The sequence below is a fragment of the Protopterus annectens genome, chromosome 10.part0 (genome assembly GCF_019279795.1).
Source record: "Protopterus annectens isolate FY-2018-M chromosome 10.part0, PAN1.0, whole genome shotgun sequence".
In the NCBI taxonomy this organism is placed as follows: Eukaryota; Metazoa; Chordata; order Ceratodontiformes; family Protopteridae; genus Protopterus; species Protopterus annectens.
In genome coordinates, this window is record NC_056744.1 from 1,334,843,623 (window position 1) to 1,334,863,249 (window position 19,627).

Below are 19,627 nucleotides of genomic sequence, written 5' to 3' on the forward strand. Positions count from 1 at the left end.
TTGCATGCTTTGCATACGTTTCAGTATCCACGGACACTGACAGATGTGATTACTATTGCTTGCAAATTGTTATATGCAAGCATATTAGGTTTCACGTCGACAGCTGACATTTCCATGCCTCCGTGCGACACTTCGACATGTCCTATGCACTCACGCTCCTTTCCTATGCATGTGGCTGTGGCGGCAGCGTGCCTTCATTAATATGCATTTGGCGCTACTGCGCCATCTTCACGCCACACGGTCGGCGCAAGTCTAACGCCAGCCTTGCGCCGAGCTTCATGAATCCCGGGGATAGTTAATACATGCATATGATAAGCATATTTAATACCAGCAAACTTTGAGAAGTCACAAGAGGACATATGTACATATTAAAATGGGGATAAAATAATAGGATGCCAGGAGGCATTGGAGGTGTACATAGGAAAGGAGTTGATAGAGTGGAAGTGGCAGAGCACAGTGAAGTAGAAGGAGAGACAGTAAAGGAGGCCAGAGTGGAAAATGAGTGAAGATGTAAGTCAGCGAAGGTATGACAGCATTAATTCAGTTTATTGAGAACTCAGAGTGATAATCATGCCATGCCTTTACTCTCCTGCACAAACCAAAATGCCACTTCGCAATCTGAGCAACTGGCAGTTTCACTGGCTCATGTTCCTTTATAGCTGTCAAAGTCATGCTGCAAACAGTCAGTGGTTTTCCAGCACATTAAACCACAGATAGCACACTGGGCACTTATGTCTTGCTTAAATAAACCTTGTAGTTGTACCAAAAGCATATTAAATGTTTTGCTTGAACTGATTTTTTTTTACATTGGTTAATAGCTTCTGCCTCTGAACTGGCAGATATCAAAGCAATAAGGTAAGGGATGTTAAATAAACAGTGTGTACTTTTAAGAAGAAGAAAATGCATTCGTGCTTTCATAAACCTGATTTTGAAATGACTTTACTTAATTCCAAATTTCCATATTATTCAAATTATGAGGAGCAGCATTCAAATGGAATAATAAATTCGGACTTAGAATATAATACAAAAATATGGCTGAGTGACAAAAGCTTTTCTTTTATCCTAACTGTCTAAAAGAACTGGTCGTGTTTAAGCTTAGATTTTGTCACAGAACTGACATGAAATGAGAATAGGTCTACTCCTTTAAAGAGACAGAAACAGTTTTCAAACAAAAGTTTTCACTGAAATTCTTTTCCTCTCAAGTTGCTTTCCTTTATTCTCTAACATGAAATCAAACTTTTCTTACATGTTTTGTGAAAGCAGTTAAGATTTGGCTTCACTGCAGTATTACAAATGTTAACATACAAGCTTTGTCACTGCTGTTCAACTTCATGAGTTCTTGTCAGTTTTCATATTATGTGCATTAACACTTGCATGTTCAGGTTCTCAAAATGTGCCTCTATACCATACATTATGTCTGATTAAAGTTCTCATAAAGCTGTGTGGGCCTACTTCTTTTAATGGATGTCCTGAAGATGTTGAATATTGAACCTCAAATGCACACTACTGCAATAAGAAGGTCACATCAGTTAGTACTTTGTGTTTGGTGGTAGCTTCTGTTCCCCTCCACCTTTCCACTGCTTCTTAATGCAATCAGCGCTGACATTACTCCTCAGGGAAAGGGCAAATACATTTTATTTCTCAGAAACTGTTTACCTTTCTGTCTTTATTTTGCTATTATGGATGCTCATATTAATACAGATGGAGCACTGATATTTTGCCAGATGAAATGACACCTAGCCCCCTTTATTTTATTTATTTGTTTATTTATTTATTTATTTATTTATTCCCATTTTTAATTCTTGTACAATGATTGCTTACTGCACCATGGTAAGTAACATCTCATAAACTGAACTGGTAGATTCTGCTTATCTACACTGAAATCCTTAGTCACTCATGGTTAAAAAGTAAAATGAAGATCAGTTCAGCTCAGTCAAGAATGGAAAGAAACTGGAGACATTTTTGATCTATAATCGGCACTTTAAAATATCCAATCAGATCATCTTAAGCATCACTTCTTTCGTTTTAATACAGAGGATTATGATCAGCTAGACAGTCATAACCTGCTAATTATTTGTATGAGATATGTATGCCAAGAAATTCACCTTAAGAGTGAACCAAAGACACCATAAGAACTGCAGCAATAGTTTACATTACTTTGTAACAGGCTAACCTCTAACAAAATGGTCAAACAACACAAAAAAAACAATATCATGATGTGTGGTACAACTTAAATTTATCTCAGACTGTTTGGGACACTACTTGCAAGCAATACTTCTCAGAGATAATTTGGGCTCACCCACCACCACACACTGAGACTATTATTAGTAAAGTCTTTTGTTTACTTAAAATCTATAAAATTTCTAGCCTTTCATTAGAAACCTGAAGGGCCGTTGCTATCAGTGTACTATTATCCAGGATGGTATATGCTTTCCCCATTACTGTGTTACCATCACCCCAAATTCTTTTCTGGTACATACCACAAAGAACAAAATTCTTAAACTCATTCACTTGGCCAGTCCTACAGAGCACCACTCTAATGCCATATAGCAAACTGCAACTGTCTCTCAGTGGAACTAGAGCAACATTTCTGCTGAATTCCCTCATGTATAGCTACTTAGCGATAGCTATTGTCTCCCTTTTAAAAACAAAAGTTTTTTTTTTTTTCAGAGATATCTAGTTTACACTCTCAGGCATGCAGATCATTTACAACTCTTTAGACCAAAAGAATTGCAAGTCACACTTTGTAGTATCCAACAAATGTTCTTGCTTCAGGGACAATGGTTTGCATCTCTAAACACTACAGTAGCTTTCTCCTCTCTGAGCTCAAAAGTATAGTTGAGTAAGTAAACTTACTATAACGATAGATATTTGAGTGATCACTTTTGCAGTAGGCTTAACTATAGAGGTTATATCCTGCATAGGGTATAACAGCTGGCTAGCTTCCAAAACTTCACGACACATTCCACATGCCCAAACCATTAGTCAGCTGGAACTGAGTTGACTAAAATGGCAGATTTAGGTGTTACAGCTTTCAGAGCTTTCATGACAACTAAGACAGAGAGGTTGATCCTTGAGAAGATATTGTTAGGAAGAACAAAAAATAAATGCCCACACCATTGCATAAAAAACACACCAAAATCAAGGGGGTATAGGATGGCAGTGGCTACTGCAGCAGTGATGATATAAATATCTACTGTTATGTAAGTTTACTTACACAACTGCACTATGTTCATCATATTGATCACTGTAGTAGCAGCATGAGCTATACTGATAGATTACTATAGCTTAGAATGACTGGGAGGTGGAAGTAGAAGAGTCCATGAGACCCTAGAGAATGGTCCTAGCAAAGCCTAACTTAGACCTTGAGAAGGAATCTTGCTTGTAGTGCTTTGTAAAAGTTTGTGCAGAAAAACAGGTTGCTGCATCTTGAATACCTCTAGAGTCCAAGTATTGCTAAAAACTCAAAGATCAAGCCAAGGCACAGGAAGAATGTGCCCTGCCTGGAATAGTTTATTGTGGTGGGAATAACAAAAGGTAATAGTCCAAAACATCCATTTGGAAAAAAAAGTCTTCTTTGACATAGGTTGTCCCTTATTACCTTCACAAGAAATGAGCAACTGATCAGAAGTTCTGAAAGATTTAGTTCTGTCAAGATAGTACCTAAGTTGAATGGTAATAAGTGTCCTTCCCCCTCATATTAGGTTTCAGAGAAGAACACAGGGAGGTGGATAGTTTGGCTAAAAGTAAACTCAGGTACTACTTTAGTCATAAAAGAAGGATTAGTTCTCAAGGAAACCCTTTCTCTGTGGAAAATGAGATAAGGTTGACCCACCATAAGAACTTGCAACTAGGATATTCTTCTTGCAGAGGCCAGAGCAACAAGTTGAACTGTCTTCCATGTTAGGAACCTCAAGTCAGCCAAATGAGCTGTTTCAAATGGCAAAGATCACTAAGAGCAACTGTTTTTCTTGGAGGACTCTTATACAAAACAACTTTCAAAACTATTTTGGCATGAGAATGCCTTTAAAGAGGGAGAGCCATAGGCAGACATGCTGAAATGGCCCAAAAATGAACCTTGATAGAGGAGTTATACAAGCCATAGGAAATAAATACACAAATATTGCAAAACCAGAGAAACACTAGCCCCAAATGGGTGGTGGCTATGTTGTTGGCAACAGCTAGAAAACCTTTTCCATTTGTTAATATATAATTTTCTAGTTACAGGGTTTCTCCCTTCTAGTAGTACCTGCTGCACATCCTCAGTAAACAGGTGCTGAAAGGATATTAAGACTCTATAGTCCAGGCAGTTAGTTGAAGTTGCTTGTGGTCAGGATGTATCAAACATCCCTGTTCTTTTGTGAGTAGAAGTCTGTAAGGGAGCTTGTGGTAATTTCCCCTGGCCAATTCTAGAAGAAGTGAGAACCACTGTTGCCTGGGCCAGACAGGAGTCACCACAATGATCTTGGAGGATTCCTTCTGAATCTTGAGATGTTTCTTGGATATCTGTGGAAATATTGGAAAAGAATACAGGAGAATTCTTGGCCAAGGAAAAGAAAATGCATCTGTATTTCAGGCCTTTCTGTATGAAGTCCCGGATCAGAATTTTGCCAGCTGATTTCCCATCATTTCTGACATCTCAATCTTGGAAGACCCCTGATCTAGTTTCCATTCATGAGGGTCTGCCTTTGTCCTGCTCAGCTTATCTGCCACCCAGTTTTGCTCTGACAGAAGAAGGAAGCTGTAAAGTGAGGCTGTGAAGCAAAACTATATCCCATGCTAACATGGATAGTCTGCATAGGGGTTAAGTCCTAGTTCCCCATTGTTTATTTATCTACCACAACACTGTGGTATTGTCCATAACAAATTGATGTGGTCCAAGGGAACAAAGGTGATTCAGAGTGCCTTGATAAGGGCAAGCATCTCTTTTACATTTATTTGCTTGTGCCTTGTTTTTGTTGTTCCAGATACCTTGCACTTTTATTTCCCTTGACACTGTTCCCTAAGAAAGTCCAAGGCATCTGAGGTGACTGCTTTGGAGCACAAGGGGAGAAGTGGACACCAGAATTCAGGTATATTTGATGTGTCCACCAAGGGATTTTTCTATTTACAAATCTCAGAACTGTAATGTGAAAATATGAAGGGTGCTGGTGTGGGGACCAAACAGACTTCAGCTAGCAGTGTTATCTTTCTCATGTGGATCCTCACCAGAGGTATCATGAGAATCAGCGATGCCATGAGACACAGAGTACTGAGATATTCCCTCTCAGTGAGGAAAGTCTGAGTGGAAAATTCCTGGAACAGATCTGGGTATAGATCTATTTTTTTCTTGTGGAAGAAAAGCTCTTTGTGATAAGGTGTCTAGCAGACACCACAGAACACAATCTTGTGTGATGAAGTCAAAAAAAGACTTTTGAATGTTCTCATAGAATCCCAGCCTGCAAGGGAAATCTTTCCCCATGTGAGAGATTCCTGCCACTTTGAAAAAGACTCTGCAAAGATAGGCAATTCATCTAAATATGGAAAACATGGATAACCTATAGCCTGCAACATGCTATGACTGGAGCTAGACACATTTGTGAAAACTCTTGGAGCAGTGGATAGCCCAAATGGTAAGGTAGAGAAATGATAATATGATACAAACACATATAATCTTAAGAAACATATGATGTCTGGATAGATAGAAATGTGATGAGGGATAGGAGATTGTGTAGTGAAAGCATTTTGAACTTAGGCACTATTACAAACTGGTTTAGGAAAAAAATGCCTGAAACTCATCTCCAGCCATTTTCTTTCTTTGGCACTAGGAGCATTCATGAATAAAAGCTTCTTCCCTTTTGGGAAAGGGGAGCTAGGTCTATTACCCATTTGGAAAGCATGTGCTGTGGGACAGGAGGGAACAGTGGAGTTTTGTCTGCTGGATGTGGAATAGTTCTCTGGAAAGGAGGCATTTCTTCCAACTGCCATCTGTACCCCTCCTGAATGAGTCTCAGTACCCATTTGTCTGAAACAACCCGTTGCCAATGAGATAAATGGAAATTCGGACTTTCCCACTTCAACACCTCCCCAACACTGTTTTTCTTTTAAGTCTGCTTACCAACAATTTGCTGAGACTGTTTGCTTTGTTTCTTGCTAAAACTGGATGAGGAAACAGTCCCTTGGAAAATGTAGAGAGGGAGGGCTGAAAAACCTGAAAGATTCCCTGTGACAACTTACCCCTCATCACATTTTTCATAAAATCTTGTGGAGCAGAGGGGCCAAAAACAAAATCTCTGTCCAAAGATGAATTTAGAATTTATTTTTGTACAGCCATTGGGAGGTTTTGAGAACAACTGCCATGCAAACCTGCTCAACACAGTTTAAATGGCAAAAACAATGGCTGTAGTATCTACAGATTAAACTGCATTTTAAACAATGGATTGTGACCTGAGAAATAGAAAAAAATAAATCGCACAAGGCAGATTTTTCCGTACAGGAAGAAACTGTAGATAAAACCTGTCTGTCCTGTTACATTTTAAATCTGTTAAGGAAATGAGGAATCCCCTTTTCTCTTCCCAGAAACAACCTGATAGGAAGAGTCAACAGCCATACAAGTCCATGAGCCAAATTTAATAAGCTACTCCTGCCCAGTGAAACTGGAGCAGGCAAAGATATATGTTTAATTTTCTGTTTCCTTTATACAAGAAAATTAGGGCAAACAGGACTGTTAATGACAGCAACATCTTCTCCAGGGATGGGCAAAATATTCTGTTTAAGCAGGGACACTGTCACTGCCCCTTCTTCCAGCACCAACAAAAGTATCTCTCCCTAGCCCATTAAGAGGATCCCAAAAGCTGCAGAGAGTGTGGCTAACCCCATGTCCGTAGTGGCTGTATGGGCAACACCAAAGGGATCTGGCAAAAAAAGATGAGTGGTTTGAGGATCTAGCTTTGGCCACAGTAGAGTCACTCACCTGTGGCTGAAGCAAACTGATAGCCTGCTGTGGTGGAAAAGTGTGTTTAGTTAACTTTTTATTTTTGTGGATGAAAGAAGGACTGATTATTGGATCATAGTTTGTTCCATGGTCAAGCTAAAAACAATGCTTCTTTCAGGGGAAACAAACCAGCACAAGATAGTAAAAGTAGCATTAATCCACTTTTCCCAATAAAAAACTACAGTAACAAATACTCTAATATGCTTTACCAGCTATAAAATAATTTAAACAATTTTTCTCTGCAGAAAAAAATGGTTTTAAAATGTTTAAATCAACTTTTAAACTGCCAAATGCAAAAGTGTGTACTCCCGTTTGAAAGTACAGTAAAGTTGTGTGACAGTCAATAGAACCAAATGCTCCTAGGTTAAAAAGTACTTAATCCAATTGAGCGCTTTCATCCTGCTACAACCAGGACTTCTTCAGTATAAAAAAACAACATTGCAATTAATTTTATATACACTTTTTTTGTCATATCCCTTAATTAAATAGGTTCATAGGTTCATAGGTTCATACTAGGCTATCTGCCCGAGGGCATTTACAAGCCTAGCCCATAGTTTTGTGGCTTACGCCACCCCTTTAGTATGGGGAACTATACCCATTATTTTGCTGTGCCTCTGTCGAGCAGTGACACTGAGGTAATCCCTGGGGTATATCTGCGATCTCCCATCCATTGGTCAAGATTTCTCTTGAACAAGGCCAGCGAGGTGCTCTGCCTCACATATACCGGGATTTTATTCCACAGCATAGGGAGTCTTTGGGTGATGAATCTATCCCTCCAGCACGTCCTATTAATAGCCATGTCGAGGTTTAAGTCTCCCGCCCTTGTGGCTCTGACGGATCTAGATTTTTGAGGTGAAGCATATTCATCAAATCTGGGTTTGACATGGCCTTGTATGTTAGGCAAAGGTCACCTCTGAGCAAGCGGTAAGCAACTGAATAGAGCTGGAGTTCTTTCAGTCAGGCAGCATAGGACAGATGTTTGAGACCCTTTATCCTTTTGGTGAGGAACTTTTGTGGCCTCTCCAGCTGCTGCAAGTGTCGGGTCAGATACATTCCGAATGGGGAATTGTACTCAATCATTGGTCTGATGAGTGATGAGTATAGGAGACTATGACCTCCCTTGATCTAGATGAGAATCCCTTCATGATAAGGTGGGCAATGTAGAAGGTCTTCCTAACTACTTTAGCTACATGGGTGTCGAATGACAGACTACTATCAACCTGGGTCCCCAGGTCCCTGATAACTTCTTCTGTGCTCAGTGGATTGCCACCTATTTGGTAGCTAGGGGTAACCTTGTTTTTCCCGAAGGGTATGACTATGCATTTTTGGCATTTAACTTTAGGCCATGGCTCTGGCACCAGTTATCCGTTTCTGTGAGACCCTTCTGAAGGATATCTGTGTCAGATGTGTTTTCTACTATGGCCCAGTTTGCAGTCATCTGCAAACTTTGTCAGCCATAACCCTCCTGTGTTTGCTTGTACTGGAAAAGTAGATGCCAAACAAGAGTGGGCCCAGGACTGAGCCCTGTGGTACACCACTTGTGACAGGCTTTGAGTCTGACATGGCACCAGCAACTCTGACCCTGTGGGTTCTGTCACTCAGCCAGTTTGCAACCCATCTTGTGATGTATGGGTTAACATTTAAGCTGATGAGTTTTTCAATGATACCCGAGTGGGGTATTGTATCGAAGGCCTTCGCCAGATCGAGGTAGGCTGTATGGACTGCCTTTCCCTCATCAATGGCTTTGGTGACTGTTTCGAAAGTCAACCAAGTTTAGAAGGCATGATCTGCCTTTGACAAAGCCAAACTGGGATGGATCCAAAGTCTGCAAATTCCCCTATGTCTTTATTTATGAGGTCCATTATGATCCTCTCCATGGCTTTGCAGATAAGGCTTGTCAAGCTAATGGGCCGGTAATTTCCAGGGTCGGTGGAGGCACCGCCTTTGTGAAGTGGGACCACAGTTGCAGTGCGCCACTCCTGGTGCGTATCCAGAGGTAAGAGTATGATTAAACATCTGTCCTAGCCGTGGGTTTAATTCCTCGTTGAGTTAATGGAGCACACAGCCAGGGACACCATCAGGTCCCATGGATGCTGTGTTTTTTGCTTTGGAGAGAGCAGTTCTCACTTGGGCGTTGGAGATGTTTGGGGGGCTGCAATCGCTTGGTATAGATATCTCTCCTTTTGGGGAGTTTGCACTGAACCTGTCAGCCAGTATGTTGGCAATGTCTGTAGGATCAGTAATCTTCACATCATTTTGAACTAGTTCTGAGCATATCTGGGAGTTTCCTCCCAGGTTTCTAACATAGCTAACATAGCTAAAGAAGGCCTTATGATTGTCTTTTGAGTCTTTAGCTATTTTTCTCTCAAAATTTGCTTTGGATGATTTTATGAGAGCTCTTAGTTTTTTACTTATAGTGATCAAGGGTGTCTTACCTTTTAAGGATTTTGCTCTATCTTGTAGTAGCTTCCTCCTTTTGTTGTATAGTTTGTTTATGGCTGGGGTCCACCAAATCAAATAATTTAATGACATACCACTTAAAAACAACAGTTTCACTGAAAATGAATGACTGAATGTAATATTAAATGCCTATTCTTTAACAATTAAAAAAATATATAAAAATGTATCTGCATATGCCAACATGGTACTACTGGACTGGGAACAGAAATTTGTTTTTGAATCTGCATACTATCAGAATATTAGTTTATGTGTTAGGTTTTGGATGACATTTTTATTTTATGGAATGGGCCTGTACACATTATCCCCTGGATTTATGCATAGAAGCAGCAGTTTAGGAGGAGGACAGCAGCGTGCCATGCATATTAATGAAGGCATGCTGCCTGAACTCCTAACCCTACATGGAGCATGAACAAGTGCAGGGGCCATGTCTGAGAGCAGAGCTCTCAGAATAAACATGCCCCTGCAAAGTAAAACAACAGGAAGTGTGAATAAATGAGCGAGACCATTCATAGATGTCCACATATCCCCATCAACCGTCCCCCATGTGTACAACAGAAGAAACCCTGCAATTTTTTTTTTTTAAACTCTGAGTACAGCTAACCATAGGTGCGTGGGTGTGCCCATCGCTTAGCTATGGTTAAAGCAGCTTAAAAGGCTGAAGAAGATAATAAGGAAGATATATGAAAATAAGGCAGCATAGCAATAGTGTAGTGGTCAGAGCATCCGTCTAATGAGCAGACATTCCTGGTTCGAGTCCCACTGCAACACATACCCTTTTCCATGTGAAATCTGTATATGAACATTTTGTTGTATTCTTTTGCTGTATAACCTACTAAATAACATTTAATTGTGAACTGGAGTACTGCATGAAATGCACATGTGAAGTGTCAGTGTCATAATGAATAAGGCACTAGTAAGCAGGTTTAAGCACACATAAGCAGTAGTAAGCATATATAAGCACTAGTAAGTGTGTTTAGGTGCATTTGCATGGGGGTAAGCATTGCCTACACAGATTAAGCAAAGTAGAAGCTAACTGAGTGTAAGAAAGTGTAACCAGAGTATAGCATTGCTTAGCTCTGAGCAAAGCTGAGCAAACCCACGTACAACTGCTTTAAAGTGCCTTAATCATTCTGTACACAACGGTCCGTGTTCTGCCCAGCTACTGCAAGACTTGAACTCAGGACCCTATACACCACAGTCACAGTAGTTAACCACTAAGTCATCATAGCAATGCATATAAATGAGGTATCAGCAAACTAATTCTCACCACAAGAAAATCAAACCAAACATGTGAACTGAATCTATGTACAGTATTTTGTTGTATAATCTGCCACAGAACATGAATATGTGAACTGGAGTACTGCAGTAAGCATAGATTTGAGGTGTTATTGTAATAAAGTATAGATGTCCCCAGGTCCCCATACAGTGTATGTACACATGAATCACAGATACCAGAAACATATATAACATGTAATGAAGAATAAATCACTGCCAAAAGGCAAATATAGTGTTAATTAACTATTAAGCAATGCTAACCGCAGCACAGCTCAACTTAGTAAGTTTAAGCAATGTGTAGAGAAGCCAAATCAATCTGCCTAGTGTTATACCTCTTTATGCAGTGCCAACCTTATGTAAGCAGGTGTGCCCATAGCTTAGCCTTTTCAAAACCAGCCAATCATGGGAAAGTGCAGGAAACTGGCCATATTTAAACCCCACAGGCAGGAATACTTTCCATAACTGGTTGTAGCTTCCTACTGCAGGCAGAATGGCTGGTGTGGGTAAAGGTACTCGATTCAGAGCGCAGCGCTGAGGCACCCAGGAGTCAAAATTTATGGTATGGCTCCTGGTAAAACATCATGAGCAGCGACTAGTGCAGGGCCATTACCAGGGCTTGCAGTATAAAATGGAGGCCTGGGATAATCTCACCCATGACCTCACCAGTGCCACAGGTATCCCCCAGACTGGTGAGCAGGTCAGGCACCACCATGCTGACCTGAAGCAGCGGAGGGGGGATTGTACTGGAGTCTCAGCAGATGCCTAATATCCCAGTACTGAGTAAGTACTCATTCTACTAAGTAGTTAATAATTGCCTAGCTTGTGTATACTATGGATAGGTATGGCTAAATATCACTGTATTTCACTGACAGCTGCAGATGAGCGTGCTGCAAACCAGCAAGCCCATGATGCTAGGTTGCAAAGGCTGCGTTGTGAGGCAGTTTAGTATTTGTCTGCATGTACTGTCATAACAAATAAATATAAGAGCCTTAGAAAGTGTTGTACCAGTAGAAATAAATGTGCAATATTCTGTGAATAAAGGTATAACACCTGGAGTGCTTCTGTTTACTCTTCTTTCATATGTAGTTGTACTGTTGCATATTAGAAATAGTACTGTTGTGTTAAGCAGTATTACCCGCACTGTGGTATGCTGATAAAATGTGCATGAAGTTCTGTATAACAATATTGGAAGTGCCAAGAGGTCAGACATATTGTACAAGTGAGAGAGACTTAGATAGAAAACAGTAGAACGCTTCATATTAATTCCCTGATGGCACAGTGTACTGTGATGTTCACTTTAATTTTGTTGTCACACAGCAAGGGTTTGAATCCCGGGAGTGCTAGTAAGTTGTATACATAATCATACCCCACAACTCTACAGATTTTGTTACAATGTTCAGATAGAAAGCTGTATGCATAAGTTCACCCAACTGTACAGAATTTTCTAGAATGTTCAAATAGAAAGTTGTATGCATATTCATACCCCACAACTGTTCCAATCTGTCCAGAATGTCCAGATAAATGGCCCACATCATGAGCCTGGTACCCCGTTCCACGGAAAAATCAGTGTGATGATCCAAGAAATGTACTGGTAGTCAAATGTGTACATAGTCAGAGAATGTATATGAAAACAAACCTGTCATTCTAGCATCTCACCTAAGGTGTATGAGAGCAATTCTCAACATATGTTGCATTAACAACTGCATCTTGTCACACCTGTATGTGGGACACAGTTTACGTATATAATAATCTATAAACATACCAGTGTACAATGTAAGGCCATTGGGTAGTGTAATAATACATGTAAGCGACAGATCACTGCAGTGACTAAGAATGTTGTGAAAACTACAAGGATGTATTAGTTGTTAACTGAATTCTCTCTCTCACCCCTACCATATGTGCAAAAATAACCCAATGACACTCCTCAATCGGTATGTGTACACTCCTAAATTTTGTTGGGACATATGTCTCAATGGTTTATAAATATTCTCATTTGTTTCTATGCATGTGCCATGTTAAAATGCACCCATAATGGTGGCCTGTTCCCATCAATGAAACCTGCATGCTGTTGTAATGCCCACTGTTGTCCATATATGCATGTGTTCTGCTTGCTCTGCAACTGTTTTAAATCTGGTGTTTTGGGTTAATGGGAATACCTATGCATGCTGTTATAACTAATCCTGAATGCTGTTGATTATTACTAACCCATTTCTGTCATAAACCTGCTACAACATATGTCGTATGAGAAGGCTGGTCCCAGCGGACCCACATGTCCCACATCAGCTGGCCATGGCACCGGACACCAGCACATCTGGGGCCCAGTCCGGGACCTCCTGCTCCATTGGACCTGCATCACCTTCAGGTGGAACCGCTACAGGGGATGGGGCTCACCCCTCTGTGAGCATGCGCAGAGAGGAACCTGTCACCCATCGACATGTCCGGGCTGTGGTGCATAGGGAGCTCGATCTGGAGTTTCAAGACCAGCTGTGCCAGCTTGAGGGCTGAGTGGCACAATTAGAGGGTGGGCCTGCTTATCCTACACAGCCCCCAGCCCAGCCACCTTTGGGGCCGTGAAGGTGCAGTGGTGACTGCCCATGGGTGGGGACCTCAGTCCCACTGTTTCCATTTGGGGGCTCATGGGCCTGCAACTTCTAAACACCCCTCCCCATCCAAGGTGTTTGCCTCCCACATGTCATATACCAACCCTGTATGCATCTTGTTTGTCTTGTCTGCCTACCTCCCCAAATATACCTACTACCCCTCCCCAACATCCCACTCTCACCTGAAAAAAAGGGCAATCTTTTCTCACAAAAAAATCTCGCCCCATACATAGCTGTCCATTTCACACACATGTCCACTGGGCACATGTAATCTGGTCTAATTGGCATCACAATGAATTTATGTAGTCCTCACCCCTCTCCAAGGGGTTTGAGGGTCCAAATGTACCTCCAAATTCAGTGTATATGCACAGCTGTTGCTGTAGAAGAAATGGGCAGCTGTGGAACTTTCCTACACCCTTCCTACACATGCCTAGCTATTTTCCCTACTGTCTTGCCCTCTTTGTGCCCCTTTTTCACCACTATCCTATCAAACCCTTTTTTCTTTTCTTTTAAAGAAATTAGCACAGGGGTAAGCAGGAGTAGGCACTTTTAAGCAGCAGTAAGTGGGTGTAAGCTTGTTTGCACGGGGGTAAGCTATGCCTACACAGGTTAAGCAATTCAGAAGTTAACAGAGTATAAGAAACTGTAACCTGAGGTTAGCAGTGCTTACCTCTGCGCAAACATGCACAAACCCACATACAACTGCTTTAAAGTGCCTTAATTGCTCCGTATCCAACTGTTCTGCCCAGCAACAAAATATACTGCCTCGGCAAGGCTCAAACCCAGGACCCTGCATTCCATACACAAAGTGATTTACCACTAAACCATGGCAGATACGCATAACTTACTGTTTTCACAAACATATCATCCAGCACAATCAGTCAACAGTACAGCAAATGTAGTAATATCATACCACACAACCTGTTAATGCAAGAAGTCTGGACAAAGTATGCCACAATGTGGGTACAAGTAGGGATATATGTCAACTACTGCTCTAATACACTTAAAATGTTGCTAGTTACAAAGTTATATGTATTAGAACACATATGTAGAAGGAGATGATATCTGAAACACAAAAGTGTTGGCACTTGTTACTGACCTCAATGCTGTGATCATCTATGTCAATTGCCAAGAGAATGAGGTACAGGCCAAAATATGAGCCGAACATGCATGGACATATGGACAGATATATATCTGTAAATGTAGACAGATAGACAGCTATATGTGTATATATATATATATATATATATATATATATATATATATATATATATATATATATATATATATATATATATATATATATATAGATGTATATGAATCTCATATAACATCAGTTGTATATGACATATATATATATATATATATATATATATATATATATATATATATACATATATAGGTACATACACATATACACAGACAAAAGGTATTAGTAGCCATATATATGTAGAAGGAGTGTGGAAGTACTGGGTGCAAAGTATATCCCTCAGCCACAAGCCCTGTAACTGCCATGTGTGAAATGTGTAGTGTGGCACCCATTCCCACAAATGAGAATACTTACATTAAACATATACCCACTCACAATTCAAAGGACATGACATGACACACAGGTATACATACACAGATAACCTTTATTTTTGTACTATACAATAATGTATGCCAGTACTTACACCACATCAGGTTTGAAATATGTAATCAGTGATGAATGCAAGGCCCACACAAAACAGTAGATGCAAGCAATGTGGATATATACCATACTATGCTGTCCAGGCCAAGGTCTTCAATTAGTACAACAGTAGACACAGGATTTGCCTTCAAGATAAGTAACAATCAATAATTACAGATGTAGTTCAGCAGCCTCCAATTACAGCCTGTAGTCAAGCCCTAGGGGGAAATGTAGCACTTGTGTTAATGTCACAGTATCTCATACATAACATTGCTTAACCTAACATCTCACTATCACACTGAATAACCCTTGTCTTAACAGTTATATCCCTGAAAAGGTGTCACAGCCAAGGTTAATGGCATTGAACCCGCCCCCCCATAAAAGGCTGTACAAGGACAAGGAACACTGTATACCACACACTGACCTCTAGAATGTACAAGGGCACATATGTGTTCTCCAGCTGTTTCCCCAGTATATATGGACTTTGCCCAATAGTTGGTGTAGGAGTTCATGACATGACTGGGATGATAGCAGTAATGCTAGCAGTAAATAATGATAGGCCATTACCTAAAATCCCCTTTCTGTATCACAGCAGGACAAAGACTGGCATAAATGTGTAGGACAGAGGCAGGAACATAGGGCCATATTTGCATTATTGCTGTTACACATCCTGGAAATTGCTGGTGTTACTGGATTTGCTGCAGCATACCCTTATGCAGAAATATGACATTGAAATACAAATGGATGTAGCCATGTACTGATAGCACTCAACAGAAAGAATGCCACTGATATATCTGGGACAATACCTGTATGGTGCACAGACAAATCCTAACAGCCAATCCTCTTGGTATCATATGGATAAGCCCACAGTTGAGAGCTATACAGGCAGACAACATTCCATGCAAAAGTACCATGTACACAGAAACCCTGTAAGACCAGCAAGATACATTGCACACAACAACACTACTCACATTGTCTGTAGGTCTGGAACCTTACCCAAATGTGTATTGGGCCTGTGTCTGCAGGTTCTGCTGTAAGACGTATTTCTACCTGCTGTCTATAACACTGATGTCCACACACAGGAAAAGTGAAGGGACAACACCCACAGAAGTCAGCAATTTAAAGTACTGGGTTGCCATGACAGTGATTATCTGAAGTACTACACAGTAGGCTGCAAGCAATTAGCAACCGGTGGACACTGACTGGTGCAGAGGCCATCACCTGATCATGTGCAATACCTACAAAAGCATGCTGCAATCTATTCAAACCAACTCAATCACTGTACTGGAGAGACAGAGAGAGAGAGAGAGAGAGAGAGAGAGAATAAAAAAAATAATGACATTAATAAAAGTAACAAAGCTCACGGTTTTGTTAAAGTGAAAAAAAAAAGGTATATGAAACAGATATATATTTACTTGCATGTAGTATAGGGCATAGAATAATAGGATGCATAATATGAAATGATTTATATGTGCCATCAGTACTTGTTCCTGTAATGATGTTCTGCTCAACAACTGCTCTGGACAATAGTGTCTGTCCCCGTGGGCAGTGGGACATACCTGTTAACTGTGCAGATCGTGAATGGAAAAGATGTGACCCATGATATCTGTGTTCTGTACATTACTGCGGCCAATGGCTGGTGGTGGTATTAATACTGCCATGCTAGACACATGGGTGTGAGGCCACACCACCTGCAGGACAGTCATCTTAAAGTGTAGCAAAGCATGCCCAACTATATAGGCACATATTGGTATGTAGGTTTGGTTGGGTGACAAACAAGACAGCATACAGGGCTGGTATATGACATATGTGGTGGTTAAACACTGTGGATGGGTAGTTTCATTTGGAATGTGGAGGCCACTGAGCCCCCATATGGGAACAAAGAGAACATGGTGCTCACCTACGGACAGTCACAACAGCATCTACATGGTCATAAAGGTGCCTGGGCTGTGGGCTGAGCAGGAGGAACATGCATGTCTAACATTATGTATGTGTACTGCATGCATCCAGGAGATGTAGCACATACCCAATGTCTCTGTGGAGCTCACTATGCACCAGTCACTGGACCTAACTGTGGGTGACAGACATATGCCTGTGTGTGCTCCATGGGGGGGGGGGTGACACCATCCCCTGAGGTGGTTCCCCATGAAGGTAGTGCCAGAACAGTAGGTAATGAGGTTCCATGGTGGGTCGCGGATGTGATGTTGACTGGTAACATGTCCACATTAGGAGGGAGTGGTGTTCTTGATGGCAAATAACCCCTGCACACATACTGTTGTGTCAGTGTCATGGAACATATGTGTGTTGTAATAGTCCACACAATTCCAGAACATGTCCAACAGCATGCATAGATATCCCCAATAGCAAAGAATGGCAGATGTGTAGCAATCACATAGCAAGCATACCACATGCATATGTGGAAACATAGTGGCAGTGACAATGGCATGCAGGTGAAATACTCTGTAACAGCACAGCAACTCTAGTGACCCCACAGGGAGCATGTCTATAAACACATAGCAGAAAGTGTTGTACAATACAATATATGTCCCAGTGGTAGATAAACCTGGAGACATACCACTTGTGTTGTGTGAATATTAAGTTGGAGCTGATATGGTGACGGGAGACTATGTGTATTGTATTATGGTAAACGTGCCATATGAGTTACGCAGACATATTTCCATCTTTATGTCTTTCAGGGACTATGGCACACCCCAGGAGTCCAGCATACAGTGCTGCTGAGGATGACATAATACTCACCAGCATCATCCAGCACTACCAGCTGCTGTTCTCAAGGACAAGCCAGGACCAGCATGAGTGTACCGCCATCTGGAATGATGTGGTCCACAGGGCAAATGAGGTGGGGATGCACAGCCATACGTATGAACAGGTCCGCCATCATTGTAGTGACCTGCTCCACCATGTACGTCACCATGCTGTTGCCGTGTGGGGTGACCACCTTGCAACAGGGGGGGGGGGGCATAACATGCATCCCCCCTTACCAGAGTGGAGGAGCTGCTCATGAGCCTGATGGCACCTGCCCACCCACAAGAGCTACAGACATATACAGTCATGGAGGTTGGTGCTACCCACACACCAGACATGGAGCATGCAGTTAAGGTTCATAGGTTCATAGGTTCATAGGTAGGTACTAGGCTATTGGCCCTAGGGCCTATAAAAGCCTAGCCAAAATGGTACCCTGGATTTTGCCACCCAAGAAAACTATTTTCCTGTGCCCCTGTCAAGCAGAACCACCGAAGTGATCCCCGGGGTGAATTTCCTATTACCCATCCAATCATCAAGACTTTTCTTGAAGAGTGCTAATGAGGAGCTCTGTTTGACATAGATAGGTAGTCTGTTCCTGAGTATGGGAAGTCTCTGGGTTCCAAAGCATATCAGTAGACCACTGTTGTGTATGCATCTGTACAGGTAGATCATGCATATGTGAGATGTGGAGTCTGTTGCTGTGTAGTACTGATAATCAGTTGTGCATAATCTGTAGTACTGTGGACTTCAGCTATTGTTTTACTGTAATATTGCACCCACCATGTAGCAATGCCACAGCTTTGGCCACTGACATCAACTCTATCTCATCTCAATGTAGGTACGTCTGGAATCCCAGCAAGGCAGAGGCCAGATGCTGGTGAGTATGGTTTAAGGTTATGCTTGGCAATTCACTGTGCACGTCATAGCTAAAGTGTAGACCATGTACACATCTAACACACCTACCCATAATTCATGCTGTACATGTTCACTGACAGAGCACACACCTCACTAATGGGATTACCAGCCTCAAACACATGCAATACACAGACCATCTCAGACAACTGTGGCTACACTCCAGTGCACATTGCCCAGCCTCAGCCGAACATGCACAGCTATGTCATACACAGGGCAGTTGAACATGCTACACATAAAGAAATCCCACTCTCTCTGCAAACACATGCTCCAGGGTCCTAAACCTCATCAACACATCAAACAGAACATACTGGAGGGATAGGGCCCTGTCCTGGGGAATTTCCACACTCTGGAACAGACATTCATGTCAGGCAATGCTACTCACTGTCCTCTTTACAAAAACACTTGACAACTGGATGGGAAATGGGGAATTCACCCTGGGTAGTACGTCTGTGTCACAGCCTGACAGGGGCATAGGGGAATAACATTATTGGGTGGTGCATGGCTGGGAATACCTGTGACTAGGTTTATGTAGGCCCCAGAACCAATAGACTAGGACTCACCTATGAACCTATGTGTACCACAGGCAATATCAGCCAAGGCTCAATACAGATATGACCTGCATAATGGTGGGACATTGTCAAAGCCATGTGTTGCAATGTGTTCTGATATACCAGCACCATTTTGTGGAAGTCCAGGAAGTTGAAGTTATGATGCATGTGCTGCACAATCCACACCTCACCCCAACCCAGAGATGACATCTCCATCTGTACAATGATGGTGCCACTGTACACCTGCATATTTGCCTTGCATTGGCAGGGAATATGCCAGTACACATGTTGCTCCTAGTTTGGGATACTGCAAAATGACACACATGTGTAGGCCACAGATGTCGAGCATTTGCAATGTAGCAGGAGATGGTGCGGGTGTGTCATCCTCAAACACAACAGTGCACTGCAGGGGAGAGACAAACCC